We start from the raw sequence: 20,532 nt of genomic DNA on the forward strand, positions 1-20,532 counted from the left end.
TGAGTTAACTCGGTGCAGTTTAACTATTGTGACAATGTTTCTGAAATACGCTACGGAATATGTTGCCTAATTTAGTCTTGCCAACTATCTACTAATGGCAATGGCAATTTATTTGGATTTGTGAGAAAAACAAAATGACAATATATGGTAGGTCTGTGTGTACTAAGACCACTCCGGCCTCTTCTTAACCATAAAGATTTAACAAGCGGTGTTTCAATGAAACCTCAACCAGCCTCTAGCTAAGCTGCCTTTTTTCTTCTCTAAAGAATGTTTCCATTAAGATGGGTTGAGGTCCATTCAGGTAGAATTAAGATTAAAAGAATAAACCAGGGGCTTCCCTGGTGGCACAGTGGTTTAGAATCCTCCTGCCAATGCAAGGGACACAGGTTCGATCCCTGGCCCGGGAAGATCCCACATGCCATGGAGCAACTAAGTCCGTGCGCCACAATTACTGAGCTTGCACTCTAGAGCCCGGGTGCCACAACTACTGAAGCCTGCGCGCCTAGAGCCCGTGCTCTGCAATAAGAGAAGCCACGACAATGAGAAGCCACGACAATGAGAAGCCACGACAATGAGAAGCCCGCGCACCACAACAAAGATTAGCCCCTGCTCGCTGCAACTAGAGGAAGCCCACACACAGCAACGAAGACCCAACACAGCCAAAAATAAAACACACAAATAAATAAATAAATTTATATATATAAAAAAAGAATAAACCAAAGAAATTTCCTGCCAAAAGGGCAAAAGCTAAGAGGAGTCGAGGGCATGGTAATGCTTGCCAAATACCAAGGGAACAGAAATAATGTGATAGGGATATTATAACGTTTAGCATGTATTCCCCTAAAGCATTCCTACTGTCTGTTATATTCATTAGGAAATCCAAAGTCGGGAAAAAACAAGTAAAAGGTTTTTTTGTCTTATGTTAATGGCTGCATTTTTTAAATATTTGACTTGCCCGTTGCTAGTTGGAGGTGTCCAAAAAAATGATAGAATTGGATGAAAGAAATGAATATCTGAACCTTAATGTAATCCAAATTCCAGAATGGGGTGTATGTGTGTGTGTGTGTGTGTGTGTGTGTGTATCGGAGGGGGTACTAAACTAAAAGCAACAAACACTGTAGGCAAAAAATTTAAAAATTAAATATATTGATTCTTCAATCGAACTATTAAGTAGCAAATTTATCACTATTATGAAAAGGTACTAAATAAAAAGGAAACAGAAAAACAACGAGATTGGATCACCTAACCCAGAATTACCAAAAATTGTATCCTCCCTTATCATTCAGTCATAGGGAAGCAAACCTGAATCCATTTTCTAGAAAACGGATCTTATTGGCACACCACATAACTCTTCATGGTTTTCTCTTTCTAAAAACAATATTATCGCCCTATAGACTTAAGCACTCATGTTCCAGAACTTTTAGAGGGAATTAAATTATCGAGGGGGGAAAAAAGATGTAAATCAGATCTACTTATAAACTATACTTGTAAAACAAACAAACAAACAAAAAACAGTAGAGAGAAACTTGAAACTATTGGATACAATGAAGTTTGAGAATTCTTTGTTCATTTTAATTTATTAAATCTATATTTACCCCCTTTTATCCCTGATAAGGTAGTTGTCAAACCCAATAAGGGTAAATGTAAGCATTATGTTCAGAGTGTAAGACTAAGGAAATGCCTTTCATAGTAGTGAGTAGAGTTCAGATTGTAAAATTATTAACTACTTTTATGGGTATGTGTTACCAAGTGTTTTGAAAACCAGTGGCCCAGAACTCCTTTCTAACCTCTATTCCTACTTTTCTCTGAACTCCTTAAGTCATCAAAAATTCTGGAAAAATACAATAAAATTTATTATTTTCTTTTTGAGCATATCAACATTAAAATAAGTTTAAAAATAAAAAGAAGAAGAAGTAAGAGGAGAAAGAGAAAACTAGGAAAGAAAAGATATTTTTTTCCTTCCTGGAAAGGGCCACAAGGACCACGGAAGTTCTGCTTTTGTGAGGTCTTGTGTGAGAAAAGAAAGGGTGAGAAAATCCAGCATTTACAAAATCAGAAGCCAGAGCCAGAGCCCATCTGGGACAGTGATGTCCCTCCTCATTATCTTATCTTTCAGTCTGAAAGGAAGCAGAAACAAGGCCAGGGTCCCTCCCTAATCAGTACCCAGAAAACCAGATGTAAAGGAGAAAAGACACAATTACCCTGAAGGAAGATTTTTTAAAAGATATTGCACTGAGAGAAAGGTTACTTAACATTAAAAAAAAAAAAATGTCTCAAAAGTATCAAAGAAAACAAGGGAGAGAAAAGAGGGTACTAAAACATAAAAAGTAATCATCATAAGCAAAAAAGTAAAAATTAAGTATGCTTATTTCTCAGTTGAACAAATGTATAGTGAAATTACAAAGAGGTCCTGAATAAAAGGGGAAAGAAAACACAGAAATAAAAAAAATAAAAACAAAAAGCACATTAAGTCTTTTCCTCACAGTCGGATGGGAAAAGCTATAAAGTGGAAAATTGTAAAGTCTTAAAACAACAAAACAATCTTCCACTTGAAATTGCAAAACTCCATGAGAGAGAGCATCTCAGGTTACACTAGAAGGAGGCCTTCGCTGGTTGCCTGCAATTGTTCCAGGCTCAGATTGCCAGAAGGATTCGCAGGAAAAGGTTGCTCCTTGCCCCCAGATCCTGATAATCAAGGTAAGCAATAACACACCTTTGTATTTGTCCAAAGAATGAGCAAAAGAGCCACTAACAGGAGCTCTCTGATTTACAGTGCATTAGAATCACTTACGGAGCTGGTTAGGAATTCTGATTCCGGTAATTTCTCACCAGGGATCGTTATCTGAGAAAGAGGCCCAGGGATCCACACTTTTAACTAGCATCTAGGGTGATTCCAAAACACATGGCCCTTGAATCTCACCTTGAGAAGCACTGCATTAGACATTGCTATAGGAATCCCTCTGCCCATGTGCTGTCTATGTAGGTTGTGTTGGTGAAACATAAGACATCTTGTTGGCTCCCTCATAAAAAGGGACTAGCACAAGTCTAATTGCTCTCATATTTGGGTATGAGATGAAATTCAAGATATTTTCCAGCAACCTGTACGAGCAGGCCTTCTATTAAACCCAGACATTTTGCTAAATTTATCAGACTACTGTCTTCATAGATACAAAAGCAGGCTGTGTTTGTAAGCCATTTTCAGATTATTTCTTAAGATTCTATAAAAACAACCTAAGTATATATTAAAGTACATTTTAGAGGGGAAATATATGCTACTTGCCCAGGTCACTAGATGGGGTTTTAAGTACAATTACTGACTTAATTTGAATGGAAATTTTTACAAATAGGATTTTAGGAGTTATCTCCAAATAATTAAGATCACAAAGAAAAAAAAATGGACAGTCCTGTATTTGATTTCTTATAATGCTCACTTTTCTAAAGTTTCTTACTGTTCAATGACACCAGACTTGGCTAGTAAAACACCCCTGCATCACAGTGGGTTGCCTACAAGTATTTATATTTGAGAGACTCTCAGTACATTATTGACTGCAAATCAAACCCCCCAGAAAGTCATCTTGCTTTACTGACTTCAAAGGAGCTTCGAATAGAACGTTCCCTTTCAAAAGGGGCCTCAGGAGTTACTTTGCTCCTCCAGCAGAGTTAGGTTGTTTTATTTTGCCTCATACTAATCTACCTTTTTAAGGATCAAAAATGACTTTATTATCACTCTTCTATGTTTTTTCAATTGTGGAATCTTACAGGGTTTTTTTGTTTTTGTTGAAGTATAGTTGATGAACAATATTATGTTAGTTTCAGGTGTACAACATAGTGATTCAACATTTAAATACATTAGGAAATGATCACCCCAGTAATTCAAATAACTATCTGTCTTCATACAAATTTATTGATATTACAGTATTATTGACCATATTCCTTATGCTGTATTTTATCAATACATCATTCTTCAGTACTCTATGATCCTTTGAGAGCTCAATGATAGATATTTTCTATAAAATAAAATATAAAGCATTAGCAGATTAAAGTCTTTGTCTTTTATGACCACAGTGGCCTATCCAAGCATTTCAGTTTTAGTCTAATAGAAGATGTGTTACTTTTTTTTTATGTGGTCGTTGGAGCCATGAATCACATTAGTCCCTTTTGTGGGGGACTGAGGCTTCTATTTGTAAGTTAATTCTTAATGCTACACAAAATCACTCTTCTTGTCTTTTTTTCCACTCCAGAGCAACTGTTTGGCCTGGATATTCTGAGAGAGTCCTAATATTAAATATTTTTCTCCTATTGTCAGACTCTATATCATAATATCAAGCCACCCATGACAAATTTTTCTTTGGAAAACATAATTACAAAGTCAACACATGCCTTTAAAATGACTGACTTAATTTGAGCATCTCAGAGGACCCTCTGCACCACTTACCCCCTCTCCTACTCTTGATATCTGTTAGGATGGTGACTTGTTGAGGATGGCATTGATCTTAACCCTCAAGGCCTTTGGATGCTTTTGGTCCTGCTTCAGCAGGAAATAGACTTGTGGGGTTGACTGAATTTAGTTTTAAAGTTCTCTTATTTCTTGGACCTGTGTCTGCTGCTGCTCTCCTGGTAATTTTTCTAACTGCGACCTCATCTTGACCTCTAGTTTTCACTTATTCGCTTATCCTTCTTACTCAGTGACAATCTCCTGTTTTTGATCATCGGTTTCATCTATCCCCAGTACTCTGGCTCTTCTGGTCCAAGCTTTTAGTCTTAAATACCAACTATAGCATCCTTATCTGTGACTCTGCCTAACTCTACCATCTGCTTTCAAATTCTCCTCCCAGGCCTTCTCATGCCCCCTCTTTCCAGCTCGACAATATCTATTCCCTTCCTCATAGCTCCTGTTCTAAACTTTAGTCTCCTCTTCCCTGCCACTTTCCCAGTATTTCCCTGATAAATTTCTGACCATTGAAGCTACTGGTAACAGAAGCAGAGGTCCAGTAAGGAACAAGGGTCCCAGGAGGAATACATGTAAACCTGGGAGGAATACTGACATTGAACTTTGAGAGAAGTTAGAGTTCAACTTCCAAAAAAATGAAGGCTACACACATAGAGTTTTTTCATACACAAACCAGTTTAATTATTTTGATTTATTCTTTAGTAAAAAGAAATATCAAGTTAGTAAAAAAAAAAAACAAACAGTAAAATTAATTATTCACTGACTTGAGGGGTTTTTAAACCAATGTTTTACAGGCAATTCGATCAGAACAGGCAAACTTGTTTGTACATATAGCCCAGTCTCAAAAATACATAGATAGAATAACCAAGAGTCTAATATAAGGGCGTTTTGTTTTTTTTTAATAATTGTTTCTCTATTTTTTTTATATACCTTTATTTATTTATTTTTGGCTGCATTGGGTCTTCGGTGTGGCGTGCGGGCTTTCTCTAGCTGTGGCGAGCGGGGACTACTCTTCGTTGTGGTGCATGGGCTTCTAATTGCGGTGGCTTCTCTTGTTACGGAGCACGGGCTCTAGGCTTGCGGGCTCCAGTAGTTGTGGCATGCGGGCTCAGTAGTTGTGGCTCGTGGGCTCTAGAGCGCAGGCTCAGTAGTTGTGGCGCACGGGCTTAGTTGCTCTGCAGCATGTGGGATCTTCCCGGACCAGGGCTTGAACCCGTGTCCCCTGCATTGGCAGGCAGATTCTCAACCATTGTGCCACCAGGGAAGTCCAAGGGTGTTTTTTAAACTATCAAATGTTAGGCAAAATTATCAGCCAGCAATAATAATACAGGTACTTTCCAACTTTTCTAATTATAAATGCATTCCTATGTGCATATCCTGCGTATTTTACTACTGTTTCATTCCCTAACAATATCTAGCCTTACCTGCAATTCATGCTAAAAATACTAATGCCAACCCCCATTACTTCACATACCACCATAGTTTTCTACAAGCTGTCTGCCAAAACAAAAAGTGACTATTGAAGTAAGACGCATTACCAATGAGATAAACCACTCATAACAATGAGGAAGCAAATTGCACTCAGAACAGATGAAAAGGAATCAATCACCTCGCCTAATTAGCAGTCTGCTGAATACACTGGTTTCATTTGAAATACATGCTTTTGGACTCGAGCTTTCTCTGAAGAGCTAGAACTATTTGGCGGGGGGGCAGTTACAATATTAAGGTGGTAGTTGAAGTCATGGGGTTTAATAATATTTAAAGAGACACACAATATGGGGCTTTAAAAGAAGAATCCGTGTTGGATTAGTAGGACATACATTTGGAACAGGCAGGGCCTTTAATAGTCTTCATAAAATCTGGGCCAACCTTTGAAGTCAAAGGGTCTGTCTCTAGTGCACACACACACACCAGTTACACCAACCACTTGAATTACTTATTCACATAAAAAAGTATGGCAGGTTTCCTCAAGACTGCGAGACTGTTGAGGAAAGAGGCAAAGTCAAGCCATCATAAATATGGGTGGAGTTAGGAGTAAGCTCTTCTTAAAATCCCCGTGGTGATCATGACTAAAATTTTTGAACAACATAAAAACCAAAAATAAATATTCTCGAATTTTATGAATCTTTTTATGTGCTCTGTTGGTACCACATATACACACACAAGACTATATAACTGTGTTCTTAGCTGTACATAGATTTTTTTTTTTAACATCTTTATTGGAGTATAATTGCTTTACGTTGTTGTGTTAGTTGCTGCTGTATAACAAAGTGAATCAGCTATAGGTATCCATATATCCCCATATCCCCTCCCTCTTGCGTCTCCCTCTTACCCTCCCTATCCCACCCCTCTAGGCCTTAGCCCTTAGTAAAATTGTAATGTGGTTAAAACACATCCCTGGTACTTTAGAAACATGGAACTAAAACTATTTGGAAGTCACTTAATCTAAAATATTAATTTTACAGATGAGGAAACTAAGAATCAATAAGAGGAAAAAAATATCACATCAACTATACCTCAATTAAAGAAAAACACACAATATCTCAAATCTCTCACACAGACAATTGCTTCCTCAATCTCTGTGACATTTTCTTCTTGACGACAGGAAGTAGCTGTCTTTTGGGATTTTCCCCAGGGTGAAGGCCACATCTGCATGTGATTTGCATACGCTCCTCTAGCCTGGAGTGCTGGCTAATTTTAAAGTTCAGACTTGGTTTTCTAATGATAAGATGCCAAAGGTTGACATTTTTCTCACGAATGTAGCAGCATCTGCCATTTATTGAGCATTAAATGTGCCGGGCATTGTGCTAGGCACTTCATTCATATCCCCTCATTTCATCCTTACAACAGTCTTGTGTATTGGATAGTGTTACCCTGTTTTACAAGTGAGGACAATGAAGCTGAGAAAATAAATATTATGCCCTAGATATTTTACTGAGTACATAATAAAATCAAGATTGAAACCCAGGTCCATCTGATTACCAAGCATTTTCTGTGCTTCTTCCATCACTGGAACTCTATTACCAGGGCCCAGGGGAAATAGAGGGGAGACAGAGAGCCAAAGAAAGTCAGAGTAGTCACAAGCACTACTCTAGGAGGAAACACTGTAGGAGCCAGTCTGGCACTGATGCACGGCTGGTTTTCACTGTCAGGAGAAAAACAGGCAATGCTGTTCCAGCACTAATAAACATGCGCTTGATGGGAAAGAGTGGGGAGACACTGCAACAAAGACTGTCACGATAATCACCAGGTTCAATTTTACCAGAGTAGACTTCAGAGGCCTCCTCCATCAACCTGATGGGTGGAACAAAATAGCCTGCCACAAAGTTCTGGTGATCTTGGAAAAGAATAAACATCAACTTGGGATATTGCCTTAGTGAAATGATATATCCTGATTTGAGTATTAAATCTAGTCCAGCTTGGGTTTCTGTAACAAATTCTCAAACCCCACAAGATTAGGAAATGTATTCTGTAAGGCGTTAGGGACAGCTGGAGAGAAATATTTGGGGCTTGAGCAAGTTCTTTGATATGGCCTGACTTCCAGGAGCCATGAGAAATAGATTCCACCTTAATAAATACCAGGTGTCAATTTTACACGGACTCGGGAAAGTAATTAAGACTAGGCAGGATCAGATCCAAGGAGTTATTTTAGTTTCAGTAGGAGTTATGAATTTTAGTTTGCCAATATTCAAAAATATACCCTGGAATATGGCCAAGGAAAGAGATGATGTTTGCCCTTCAGTCTTTGCACTAAAGTTCAAGAATCCAAATCCCTGTGAGAACAGCATGCCAGCTGTCATGCAAGGTTCTGTCACTCCCTGGCTTAAAACCCTTCAATAGTTACCCATGGCATTTAGAATAAAACCCAAACTCTTAAATGCAGATTTTATGACTCTCCCCTATTGCCTCCTCTTTATTTTTAGACATTCACTCATTCTATTGTCCAGTTATAGTCAATTTCTTTCTAAATTCTGTCCCTTCTCCAAGCCTTGGCTCATGCTACTCCCTCTTGCTGGAACATTCCCTGCTGCAATGGTCCCCTCCTCCCACAGTCTCTCTATTACCCACCCAGCCACTGCTGGTTGGCCGAGCCCCACTCATCCTTCATTCCAACATCACTTTCTCCAGGAGCTCTTCACTGACTCCCCACTTTCCTCTGTACTTATCGTAGTTCATTATAATTTCTTATTACATGGTTTCTTTGCCAGCTGGACTGTAAATTCTATGATGGAAAAGATATGTTGCCAACTAGCAAATATTTGTTGAGTGTCCACTCTCTGCTAGACATTGGAGATAGTGTGGTCCACTAGATGTATAAGATCCTATGTCTGCCTCACCCAGTGTTACAACCTAACATGAAGCAGATCCTTTTCCTCTCAGGTAAGATGTATTTATGATATAGGTTGCCTGTAGGAATATCATGGATCTTTTTATTCCCTGCATATATATGAGGCAGGACAACTTCTAGATGATGGAATCTTGCTCTCCTAGAAAATGGAATCAGAGTGATCCAGAGGGTAGCCATTAGAGACTGCCTCCTGCCTGGGCTAAATCAGGAAGTGCCAATGGTGGAATACTTTGGAGGATCTTTGGAACACTGTGTGGCAAGCCCTATTCTAGAAACAAGAAAGATGCTGTCTTTGTCCTCCTAAAGCCAACATGTCTCAAAATACTCTGAGCAAGAATCCTGGTCATCTTGATTAATAATGAAATTATTAGCTAGCACTAACCCATCACAAAGTTACTTTGCTGTATGAGAGCTAATTTATTTACAGAACTCCTGGTATGTGACATGCCAAGCAATCAATAAAATTACAAATAAAGCAGTCTGGGAATATCAACTATAGAAGACTGCCACTTCCACCCAGAAAGTTTAAATTTTGCTGAAGATTCCCAGTTTAGACTCCATCTCTCTGGTCTTTTAGCACCCAGACTAAAGTAGGCATCTCATTTAATTACTCAAATATATTGATATGTAAATTCAGGCCATCAGTGAGAATGAATTCAGATAATAAATTAATCCCTCAGCATTCTGGACTTTGAAAGCCCTTTCTCTCCCTAGTATAATTTGTGCTGCTTTATCAATTCAGAAACTATTTCATTTATCATAGATGTACTGAGATGAGGGAAGTTATTAGAATTTAGATTATTGACTCTTTAATTTTCTTTTACAGTAAGTGCAATTCATATATGTAAGAATCTTCACCCACTGAGAAGATTAAACCATTTTACATTTTTCCCTCAATCTAAGAACCACTTGTAAAATGGAAAAGGTTGGAAGAGAGGGAGAGATAGAAGCTGAAGAAAGAAAATTGTAAATTATTATATCACATGCTTGAGATGAGAATGAATGAGCCTACACTGGGGGTGGCTTGGACAGAGATGCCTCTTGGTCTTGAGTCCACTAGAGAGAAATGAATGATTTATTAAGAGAGGAATTTTGGACTTCTGAATATGCATATTAAATTTATTTTCTTTCCCAAATCTTTTTAAAATTCCAATGTAAGAAAAAAGTATGGATGCTATTAAATAGATATAAGTCTGGTTACTGACTGAGTAAAGCAGAGGAAGTGACAACTTAAGTATCTGCATGGGAGAAGCCCCCCCAAAGTGAGTCATTTCACTCAGCAGAAACCTTGAGGGGCTCTGAGGTAGGGCCACCGAGCATCAGGGCAGGCGAGGCTTTGGGGGAGACACCAGGTTGAAAACAGGGGGATTATTCAAAGTCTACACACTAAACAGAGGTATCTTTCAAACAGGCAATTATTAATCATAGGAGAAGCCAAAAGTTGTCTGAGAAAGAAACTTAGAATAGCAATGGTTATTATTTACATAACCATAACAATGTTGGCATGCCTGTTTAACCAAAATGTGCTGCAGAACTCTAAGGGCAGGCTGATGAGAAGGGATGTTGGAATGTGGTGATGACAAGGGGGTGCTGGGAAGGATGAAATTTTTAACTATGACAACAGGAACTCAATAAATTATATCTAAAATGGATATATCAAGAAATATCAGGAATATTATTTATAAATATGGAAGAAGCAGCAGGGGGAAAAAAGTTCTAAGAGTTGAAAGTTGTTGCCTCTGGAGCATGGGCTAGAGTAGGGTAGGAAAAGGGACAGTTTTTCAACAAGAAAACTTAGTTTTCTATGATTTCTTATATTCTCTGCATGTATTACTTGGATAAAAATTTTTTTTAATAAGAGAAGGTCCTTTGGGTTGCTGGGATATTATGATTATTAGCCTGGAAGAAACCTTGATTCCATAATTTTACATACCCAGGATGTTGTGATCTCCTTGGTATGTATATAGGAGATACATAATCATGTCTGAATTGGTGCATCATTAAAGCCACTATAATTATTTACAGTAAAAAGAAGATAGCACAAAAATTTAGGCCACAAAACGTTATACTGTGATTCTTTTGTAAACCTCAACACAGTGCCCGAGGGTTCTTTCCAAGGGCCATTTTGTGTCTTGTGAACTGCTATATTTCCAGTGCCTAGCACAGTGCCTGCTTAACATGGATCCCTTAGAAGTAGTTGTTGAAAAAAATGTACAGAGATTGCAGCAATGGTAGTTAATAAACCACTGTTGAATTAACTGGAGTGGGTGGGAGGGGAGAGAGGAAGGAAGTTCTAAGGAAGACAACTTGCAAAAGGCCAAATATAATTGGGAGCCACGCCAAATTTTCTCCCATTTTTAAGGAATCAAAACCAGGGTGAAGTCAAGGTCAAACCACTAATAAAGGGAGATGAGTAAAATAAGTTCAAGGTGGTATATTTGTGAATTTCATTTGCTTGGTAAGCACTTTGTGTATGAAGGGGGTGGAGCTTATGAACTGAGAGGGCAATTCCATATCCCATATATGCCATCCAGGTTGATATTTTAAAATATGGAAAAATAGTATTCATCATTCAACTTGGATGGTTAAGAAAATGTGTAAAAGGCTATGTCATACACGACAAGTTCAAAATATCATTCCAATCAAGTTCCAATCAAGTTCAAAATATAATTTTGAAAAAGAAGAGAGGTCGTCTAAGTAGAAAAACAAATTTTATGTTTAAGATCATGTATTAGTTTGCTAGGGTTGCCATAACAAACTGTCACAAATTGGTGGCTTAAACAACAGAAATTTATTGTCCCAGTTTTGGAGGCTTGAAGTCTGAGATCAAGGTCTTGGCAGGGCTGGTTCTTTCTGAGGACAGTGAGAAAGACTCTTCTAGGCCTCTCCCCTGGCTTCTGGTGGTTCCTTGGTTTGTAGATGCATCACCCTAATCTCTGCCTTCATATTCACATGGCATTCTTTCTATACTCACTATGTGAGTGTCTGTGTCCAAATTTACCCTTTTTATAAGGATACCAGTCATATTAAATTAGGGGCCCACTATACTCCAGTATGACCTGATATTAATTATATCTGCAACAGTCCTATTTCCAAATAAGGTCACATTCTGAGGTACTGGGGTTAGGACTCCAACATATGAATTTTGGGGGACACAATTCAATCTATAGTTTTTTCTAGTCTAGGTTTTCTAGAATAATAATCTTTTTTTCTCCCTACTACTTTGATTCTAAGTATAGCCTTTGTACATTTCATTATACCTCCCCAAATCTACCTTGCAAAGAGGCAGACTACACAAAAGGGTGGATGGCTGGTTAAACAGATGTATCTGATTGTGACTGTTAGGCTGGAGCCAGCCCAGAAGATGGTATGCATACTTGAGAACCAAAACTAATAGACCAAATGTCTCTTCTTGATGAAAGCTACCCTAAGATGAAAGAGCAAAAAAGCCTATCTACTCCCTGGGAATTGGGGAGGAAAAAATATCCCTAGAATTAAGCACAAGTTAATATCTCAATATACTATCACTGTAATTTTCAACTTCCATTAAGAAAGTAACATTATCCTGCAGAAAGTAGGCATAGAGGGAACTTTCCTCAACATAATAAAGGCCGTATATGACAAACCCACAGCCAACATTGTCCTCAATGGTGAAAAACTGAAACCATTTCCACTAAGATCAGGAACAAGACAAGGTTGCCCACTCTCACCACTATTATTCAACATAGTTTTGGAAGTGTTAGCCACAGCAATCAGAGACGAAAAAGAAATAAAAGGAATCCAAATCGGAAAAGAAGAAGTAAAGCTGTCACTGTTTGCAGATGACATGATACTATACATAGAGAATCCAAAAGATGCTACCAGAAAACTACTAGAGCTAATCAATGAATTTGGTAAAGTAGCAGGATACAAAATTAATGCACAGAAATCTCTTGCATTCCTGTATACTAATGATGAAAAATCTGAAAGTGAAATTAAGAAAACACTCCCGTTTACCATTGCAACAAAAAGAATAAAATATCTAGGAATAAACCTACCTAAGGAGACAAAAGACCTGTATGCAGAAAATTATAGGACACTGATGAAAGAAATTAAAGATGATACAAATAGATGGAGAGATATACCATGTTCTTGGATTGGAAGAATCAACATTGTGAAAATGACTCTGCTACCCAAAGCAATCTACAGATTCAATGCAATCCCTATCAAACTACCACTGGCATTTTTCACAGAACTAGAACAAAAAATTTCACAATTTGTATGGAAACACAAAAGACCCCGAATAGCCAAAGCAATCTTGAGAACAAAAAATGGAGCCGGAGGAATCAGGCTCCCTGACTTCAGACTATATTACAAAGCTACAGTAATCAAGACAGTTTGGTACTGGCACAAAAACAGAAACATAGATCAATGGAACAGGATAGAAAGCCCAGAGATAAGCCCACGCACATATGGTCACCTTATCTTTGATAAAGGAGGCAAGCATATACAGTGGAGAAAAGACAGCCTCTTCAATAAGTTGTGCTGGGAAAATTGGACAGGTACATGTAAAAGTATGAAATTAGAACACTCCCTGACACCATACACAAAAATAAACTCAAAATGGATTAAAGACCTAAGTGTAAGGCCAGACACTATCAAACTCTTAGAGGAAAACATAGGCAGAACACTCTATGACATAAATCACAGCAAGATCCTTTTTGACCCAGGTCCTAGAGAAATGGAAATAAAAACACAAATAAACAAATGGGACCTAATGAAACTTAAAAGCTTTTGCACAGCAAAGGAAACCATAAACAAGACCAAAAGACAACCCTCAGAATGGGAGAAAATATTTGCAAATGACGCAACTGACAAAGGATTAATCTCCAAGATTTACAAGCAGCTCATGCAGCTCAATAACAAAAAAACGAACAACCCAATCCAAAAATGGGCAGAAGACCTAAATAGACATTTCTCCAAAGAAGATATACAGATTGCCAACAGACACATGAAAGAATGCTCAACATCATTAATCATTAGAGAAATGCAAATCAAAACTACAATGAGGTATCATCTCACACCGGTCAGAATGGCCATCATCAAAAAATCTAGAAACAATAAATGCTGGAGAGGGTGTGGAGAAAAGGGAACACTCTTGCACTGTTGGTGGGAATGTAAATTGATACAGCCACTATGGAGAACAGTATGGAGGTTCCTTAAAAAACTACAAATAGAACTACCATATGACCCAGCAATCCCACTACTGGGCATATACCCTGAGAAAACCATAATTCAGAAAGAGTCATGTACCAAAATATTCATTGCAGCTCTGTTTACAATAGCCAGGACATGGAAGCAACCTAGGTGTCCATCATCGGATGAATGGATAAAGAAGATGTGGCACATATATACAATGGAATATTACTCAGCCATAAAAAGAAATGAAATGGAGGTATTTGTAATGAGGTGGATGGAGTTAGAGTCTGTCATACAGAGTGAAGTAAGTCAGAAAGAGAAAAAGAAATACAGTATGCTAACACATATATATGGAATCTAAGGAAAAAAAAAATTATAAAAAAAGGTCATGAAGAACCTAGTGGCAAGATGGGAATAAAGACACAGACCTACTAGAGAATGGACTTGAGGATATGGGGAGGGGGAGGGGTGAGATGTGACAGGGTGAGAGAGTGTCATGGACATATATACACTACCAAATGTGAAATAGATAGCTAGTGGGAAGCAGCCGCATAGCACAGGGAGATCAGCTCGGTGCTTTGTGACCACCTAGAGGGGTGGGATAGGGAGGGTGGGAGGGAGGGAGATGCAAGAGGGATGAGATATGGGAACATATGTATAACTGATTCACTTTGTTATAAAGCAGAAGCTAACACACCATTGTAAAGCAATTATACTTCAATAAAGATGTTTAAAAAAAAAAAAAAAAGAAAGTAACATTATTATATTATAATTACATTCACTTCTTTTAATAAAGTAGTAATGATCTTCAGAAAATACCACCACCATGAGAGCATTCCTTGAATGCAATTCTGAAACAAGAGGTTCAATAAATTATCTGAGCAATAGCAGTATTATCATTGAATTTAATTCTCAAGAGTGATTTTGTAAAAGACATAGTTGTTGGTTCAAGAAAAAGTTAATTTCAAGTAGTTGATATTGTCATGAATTATTTATTCATTAACTACTTCAGTCATTTCAATCATAAGTAGAATTCCTTTTCCTATCTCTTGGTTTTTATCTGAAATTTCCTTTTCCTTTCACCATTTCTCTGCTCAGCCCCTCAATGCCTGCACTTCTTCCAACACTACTTCTAGACCCGAAGACTGATTACTACAATGAATGAATAATTATTACATTCCCAAAACAAGCAGCAGCAGGTTCCAAAGTTGGCCATATGGACAAAGGTGAAGAGGAATTATAGAAATAGAAACTATAAAACATTGTTGAAAGTAATGCAAGAAGATCTAAAAAATGGAAAGACAGCCCGTGTTGAAGACTTTATATTTCTAAGATGGCAGTACTTCCCAAATTGATCTATAAATTCAATAAATCTATATCAAAATTCCAACTGCTTTTCTTGCAGAAACGAGCAAGCTGATCCTAAAATTAATGTGGAAAGGCAAGGTCCAATATGTGACCTTGGATTAGCAGTTTCTTAGACATGACACCAAAAACCCAACAACCAAATGAAAATGGATAAATCAGTCTTCATCAAAATTACAAATTTTTGTGCCTCAAAAGACACTATCAAGAAAGTGAAAAGACAACTCACAGAATGGGAGAAAATAATTGAAAGTAATATATATGATAAGGGTCTAATATCCAGAATATATAAAGAATTCTCACAACTCAACAGTAAAATGACAAATAACCCAATATAAAAATGGGCAAAAGATTTAAATAGACATTTCTCCAAAGAAGATATACAAGTGACCAATAAGCACAATATGTTCACCATCATTAGGAACTTGTAAATCAAAACTGCAATGAGATACTACTTTACACCCACTAGGATGGCTATAACCAAAACAGAAAATAACAATAATTAACCTCTTTGGGAGTTTATCAAGATCTTAAGGTGTCCAGGTAAAAACAAAGTCAGAGAATAATAAAGCGTCAGAGAAAACTCTTGGGACATCTTGAGGCCAGACATACCCAGACATGTAAATGTAGACCATGCAAACTGTTAACCTGTCTGTGGTTGCCACAGGTCCCAGCACTGGATTTTACAGCCAGTGAAGCAGCTGCCTAAAGAAGCATTCAATAGAAGATCACTAGGAAGGGAGCATGAGTCAAAACCCAGAGTACAACTTCTATCTTTAACCTAGTTTTCGAAAAGTGGCGGTGGGGGAGTTAGACCGTATGGAAACAGTCTTGGCTCTGTATGGACTCTGCTCAGTGTACTTAATTTCAGTGTGAAGAAGTGAATTAATATCAATGGAGAATCCATTCTCTGATCAGTTTTATGTGTTACAATATTTTAAAATATACAGGATCAGAAAATCATAGAAGACTTATTTAACACTTCCTCATCATTCTTGTTTGTTCCAGAAATGTTTGATATAGTTGTTTGGCTATTTTTGCTCTCCTCATTATAATATTTATTTCATCAAATAGATGTTCATTCCTTTCCATTCTCTGAAAGGCACTAGTGTAGTTTGTGCTCTTATGCTCTGACCTTTGAAATAATTCATAATTAGACTAGTGAATGCTTTTCCCTCATTTTCCAACCTCAAAGCTAGCAAGTAACTGCTAGAATAGTCTGTGACCTATAAGAAAGAATGCTAAAAAGCTTATAATTATTAGAGAATGGTACTGTTTTCCGCAAAGCAACTAAACACTGAATGTCTTGTTCTTGAGAAAGTAAATAATAGGAATAAAAAGTGATTTCTCTATAAATTTCCCTATAATCCATGACTAAAGTTACACTTTAACTCAATCAGAAAATAGTTCCTCATTTTTCATATTTAATATATTCCTACTATCTGCCAGATAATCTGATTAAGACAGAGATACAGAAATGAGTAAGCACCTCACAGTTTAGGGGTGAAGACAGACATATAAACAAATAAAGTTAAAATCATTTTGATAATTTTAACAACAGAATCATGAACACAATATCAGAGAAAGGAGTGTTTAATTCTGTAGAAATGTCAAGGAAATCTCCTCCTCAACGTCAAATTTCCTAATTACAGGCTCAGATAGTACCACAACTTTACCTTTGATAGAAGTTCTATCACGAATGCAATTTTCCATTTATCCAGTGAGCATTTGATTAATCCCTCTCTCCTCCATTAATATGTTAAGTATTAAATATTTGGGCATGGGGCATGTCTGTTCCTGCCCACTTTAAATTCTCAACACATAGATAATGTATTGATACTATAAATTAGTATCTCTTAAATATTGTTGAATATATGTAGGGAAAGTATTCATAAAGGAATACATTAGGATTCTTTACCTGGCTGTTGGAATTAGATTAGGAGTTTGCCAGGAGAACTAGGCAAAAAGAGAAGGACATTGCAGGCAAGGGGTACAGCACTGTGTGCAAAGAGATGAAGGCACGTGTGCTTGATGCTGGGGTATAAAATCGGAGATGGGATTTAGAGGAACATGTGATAGAGGGCAAAAGAAGACGGAGTGTGCAGAACATGAGACGTCGTGCTGAGCAATTTTAGCTTTTTTCTCAGAGACAGGGGTCACTGAAGCATTTTAGGCAAGTGAGAAACATGACTGGACTTTCTTTTAAATCTTAGGAAGACCAATTTTTACAGTTCTATGTTCATTAGGATATTTAGGTTGCAAAGAACAGAAGTTCCCTTGGGTTATATAGGAGAGTTTATTATAAGAATAAGCAGGAAAGCAAGGGAAATTTCTGACAACAATTAAACAGATAATATGGAGAAATACTGGGTGTCTTCTGTGACTTTGGCAAGAGCAATTTCATTGATGTTGTGGGAGCAGATACCTGATTACAAGTGAAGGACTTAATTGGTGAGGAAGAAATAGAGATGCTGAAAATGGACTGCTTTTTCAAGAAGCTTGAAAAAAGAAGGAGGCTTTCAGGCTAACATGATGCTGAGAATTTATGCTTCAAAAATCTTTCCAGCACATAGCAATGATGGATAAAATGTTAAACACACACACACACGCACACAAACACCACAACTGGACTCAGATATAAGATAGATATCTATGTGGATGAGAAATAGAACAGAAACAAAGAGTGGCGAGTAGAGGCTGAAGTCACAATTTTCTGAGTTTTGCAGTTGTGACAAATAATACAGCAATGCTGGGCCAGAGCTCATTAAAAGTAGTCCTTTCGAGGCAAGAATATACAATGGAGAAAAGACAGCCTCTTCAATAAGTGGTGCTGGGAAAACTGGACAGCTACATGTAAAAGAATGAAATTAGAACACTCCCTAACACCATATACAAAAATAAACTCAAAATGGATTAAAGACCTAAATGTAAGGCCAGACACTATAAAACTCTTAGAGGAAAACATAAGCAGAATACTCTTTGACACATATCACAGCAAGATCCTTTTTGACCCACTTCCTAGAGAAATGGAAATAAAAACAAAAATAAACAAATGGGACCTAATGAAACTTAAAAGCTTTTGCAAAGCAAAGGAAACCATAAACAAGATGAAAAGACAACCCTCAGAATGGGAGAAAATATTTGCAAACGAAGCAATTGACAAAGGATTAATCTCCAAAATTTACAAGAAGCTCATGCAGCTCAATATCAAAACAACAAACAACCCAATCCAAAAATGGGCAGAAGACCTAAATAGACATTTCTCCAAAGAAGATATACAGATTGCCAACAAACAGTTGAAAGGATGCTCAACATCACTAATCATTAGAGAAATGCAAATCAAAACTACAATGAGATATCACCTCACACCAGTCAGAATGGCCATCATCAAAATATCTACAAACAATAAATGCTGGAGAGGGTGTGGAGAAAAGGGAACCCTCTTGCACTGTTGGTGGGAAAGTAAATTGTTACAGCCACTATGGAGAACAGTATGGAGGTTCCTTAAAAAACTAAAAATAGAACTACCATACCACCCAGCAATCCCACTACTGGGCATATACCCTGAGAAAACCATAATTCAAAAAGAGTCATGTACCACAATGTTCACTGCAGCTCTGTTTACAATAGCCAGGACATGGAAGCAACCTAAGTGTCCATTGACAGATGAATGGATAAAGAAGATGTGGCACATATATACAATGGAATATTACTCAGCCATAAAAAGAAACGAAATTGAGTTATTTGTAGTGAGGTGGATGGACCTAGAGTCTGTCATACAGAGTGAAGTAAGTCAGAAAAGCAAATACCGTATGCTAACACATATATATGGTATCTAAAAACAATGATTCTGAAGAACCTAGGGGCAGGACAGGAATAAAGATGCAGACATAGAGAATGGACTTGAGGACACGGGGAAGGGGAAGGGTAAGCTGGGACGAAGTGAGAGAGAGGCACTGACATATATACACTACCAAATGTAAAACAGATAGCTAGTGGGAAGCAGCCACATAGCACAGGGAGATCAGCTCGGTGCTTTGTGACCACCTAGAGGGGTGGGATAGGGAGGATGGGAGGGAGACGCAAGAGGGAGGAGATATGGGGATATATGTATATGTATAGCTGATTCACTTTGTTATAAAGCAGAAACTAACACACCATTGTAAAGCAATTATACTGCAATAAAGATGTTTAAAAAAAAACAAAGAAAAAAACAACAACAAAAAAATGTAGTCCTTTCATCATGGGGGAGGACTTGAGTTTCACTTTCTGCCCAGAATCATGGATTTGGTGAACCTCCCCCACTTGCAAAAAGAAGTAGGGGAACTCTAAGATCTATCAGCTTGCTGATTAGAGCTAAGAATATATAGAAATTGTGGGTTCAAGAAGGCATTGGGGGAAAAAAACATTTTCATTCTCTAAAACTGAGTCAAGCTGCCTTCAAGCTTCAACCTAGATTTGTCATATTTCCAACCAGTCCACAGAGGCAGTAACTTCAAACTGTGATTATAAAATCTAGCCCTATATTGGAGATTCAAAAGGTACAGAGGCAACTACAAAACCTAGACCAAGAGGGATGAGCAGTGTGTGTATACAGGGGCGGGGGAAGGAGTGCATGTATGTGTATGAGAGGTGTGTGTGTGTCTCTGTGTGCATGTGTGTGAGACACAGACAGAGAGAGAATCAGAGAGACTGAGAGAAAGACAGAGAAATAGAGAGAGACAGAGACAGAGAAATAAAGTAGCATCAAAAATTCCAAAACATATGAAGAAAATCTAATACTAAAAAACATGATCAATAATAAAAACATGATCTAATACTAAAAAATAAAATCAGTAATCGGTTAGTGGAGCTTTTCCATATGATATTTATTTTATAAGACAGTCTGATAAAGACTTTCTTAAAACATCAAGGATGTGAAAGATATAACTGAAGACAATTTCCATTTAAATATAATAGAAAAATTGTTGAGCAGAAACAAACACTAACACATCTAGACCAGAGATAGATAGATAGATAGATAGATAGATAGATAGATAGATAGATAGATAGATAGATATGCCAATTATAAATCTTGGAAATGTAAAATACAGTAATGAATTTGAAAATGCAATAGATGGGATAATCTTGAGACAAACCAACCCAAGAATGAATTAATGAGCTAAAACATAAAACTGACGAATTCCAGCAT

General features: G+C 37.4%; 1 protein-coding gene and 1 long non-coding RNA gene across 2 annotated transcripts in view; one reads left to right on the forward strand and one right to left on the reverse strand.

The window, feature by feature from the left end:
• LOC133090799 (uncharacterized) overlaps positions 1-20,532 on the reverse strand; it is a 303,518-nt gene that overhangs the window by 240,727 nt on the left and 42,259 nt on the right. The gene's annotated exons all lie outside the window — the stretch shown is intronic.
• Positions 2,644-20,532, forward strand: part of ITGA1 (integrin subunit alpha 1) — a 216,502-nt gene continuing 198,613 nt past the window's right edge. Inside the window, exon 1 of the mRNA XM_061189246.1 lies at positions 2,644-2,697. The gene's annotated coding sequence lies outside the window, so the exon portion shown is untranslated. The remainder of the gene's footprint in view (positions 2,698-20,532) is intronic.

Source organism: Eubalaena glacialis, chromosome 4 (genome assembly GCF_028564815.1).
Source record: "Eubalaena glacialis isolate mEubGla1 chromosome 4, mEubGla1.1.hap2.+ XY, whole genome shotgun sequence".
NCBI lineage: Eukaryota > Metazoa > Chordata > Mammalia > Artiodactyla > Balaenidae > Eubalaena > Eubalaena glacialis.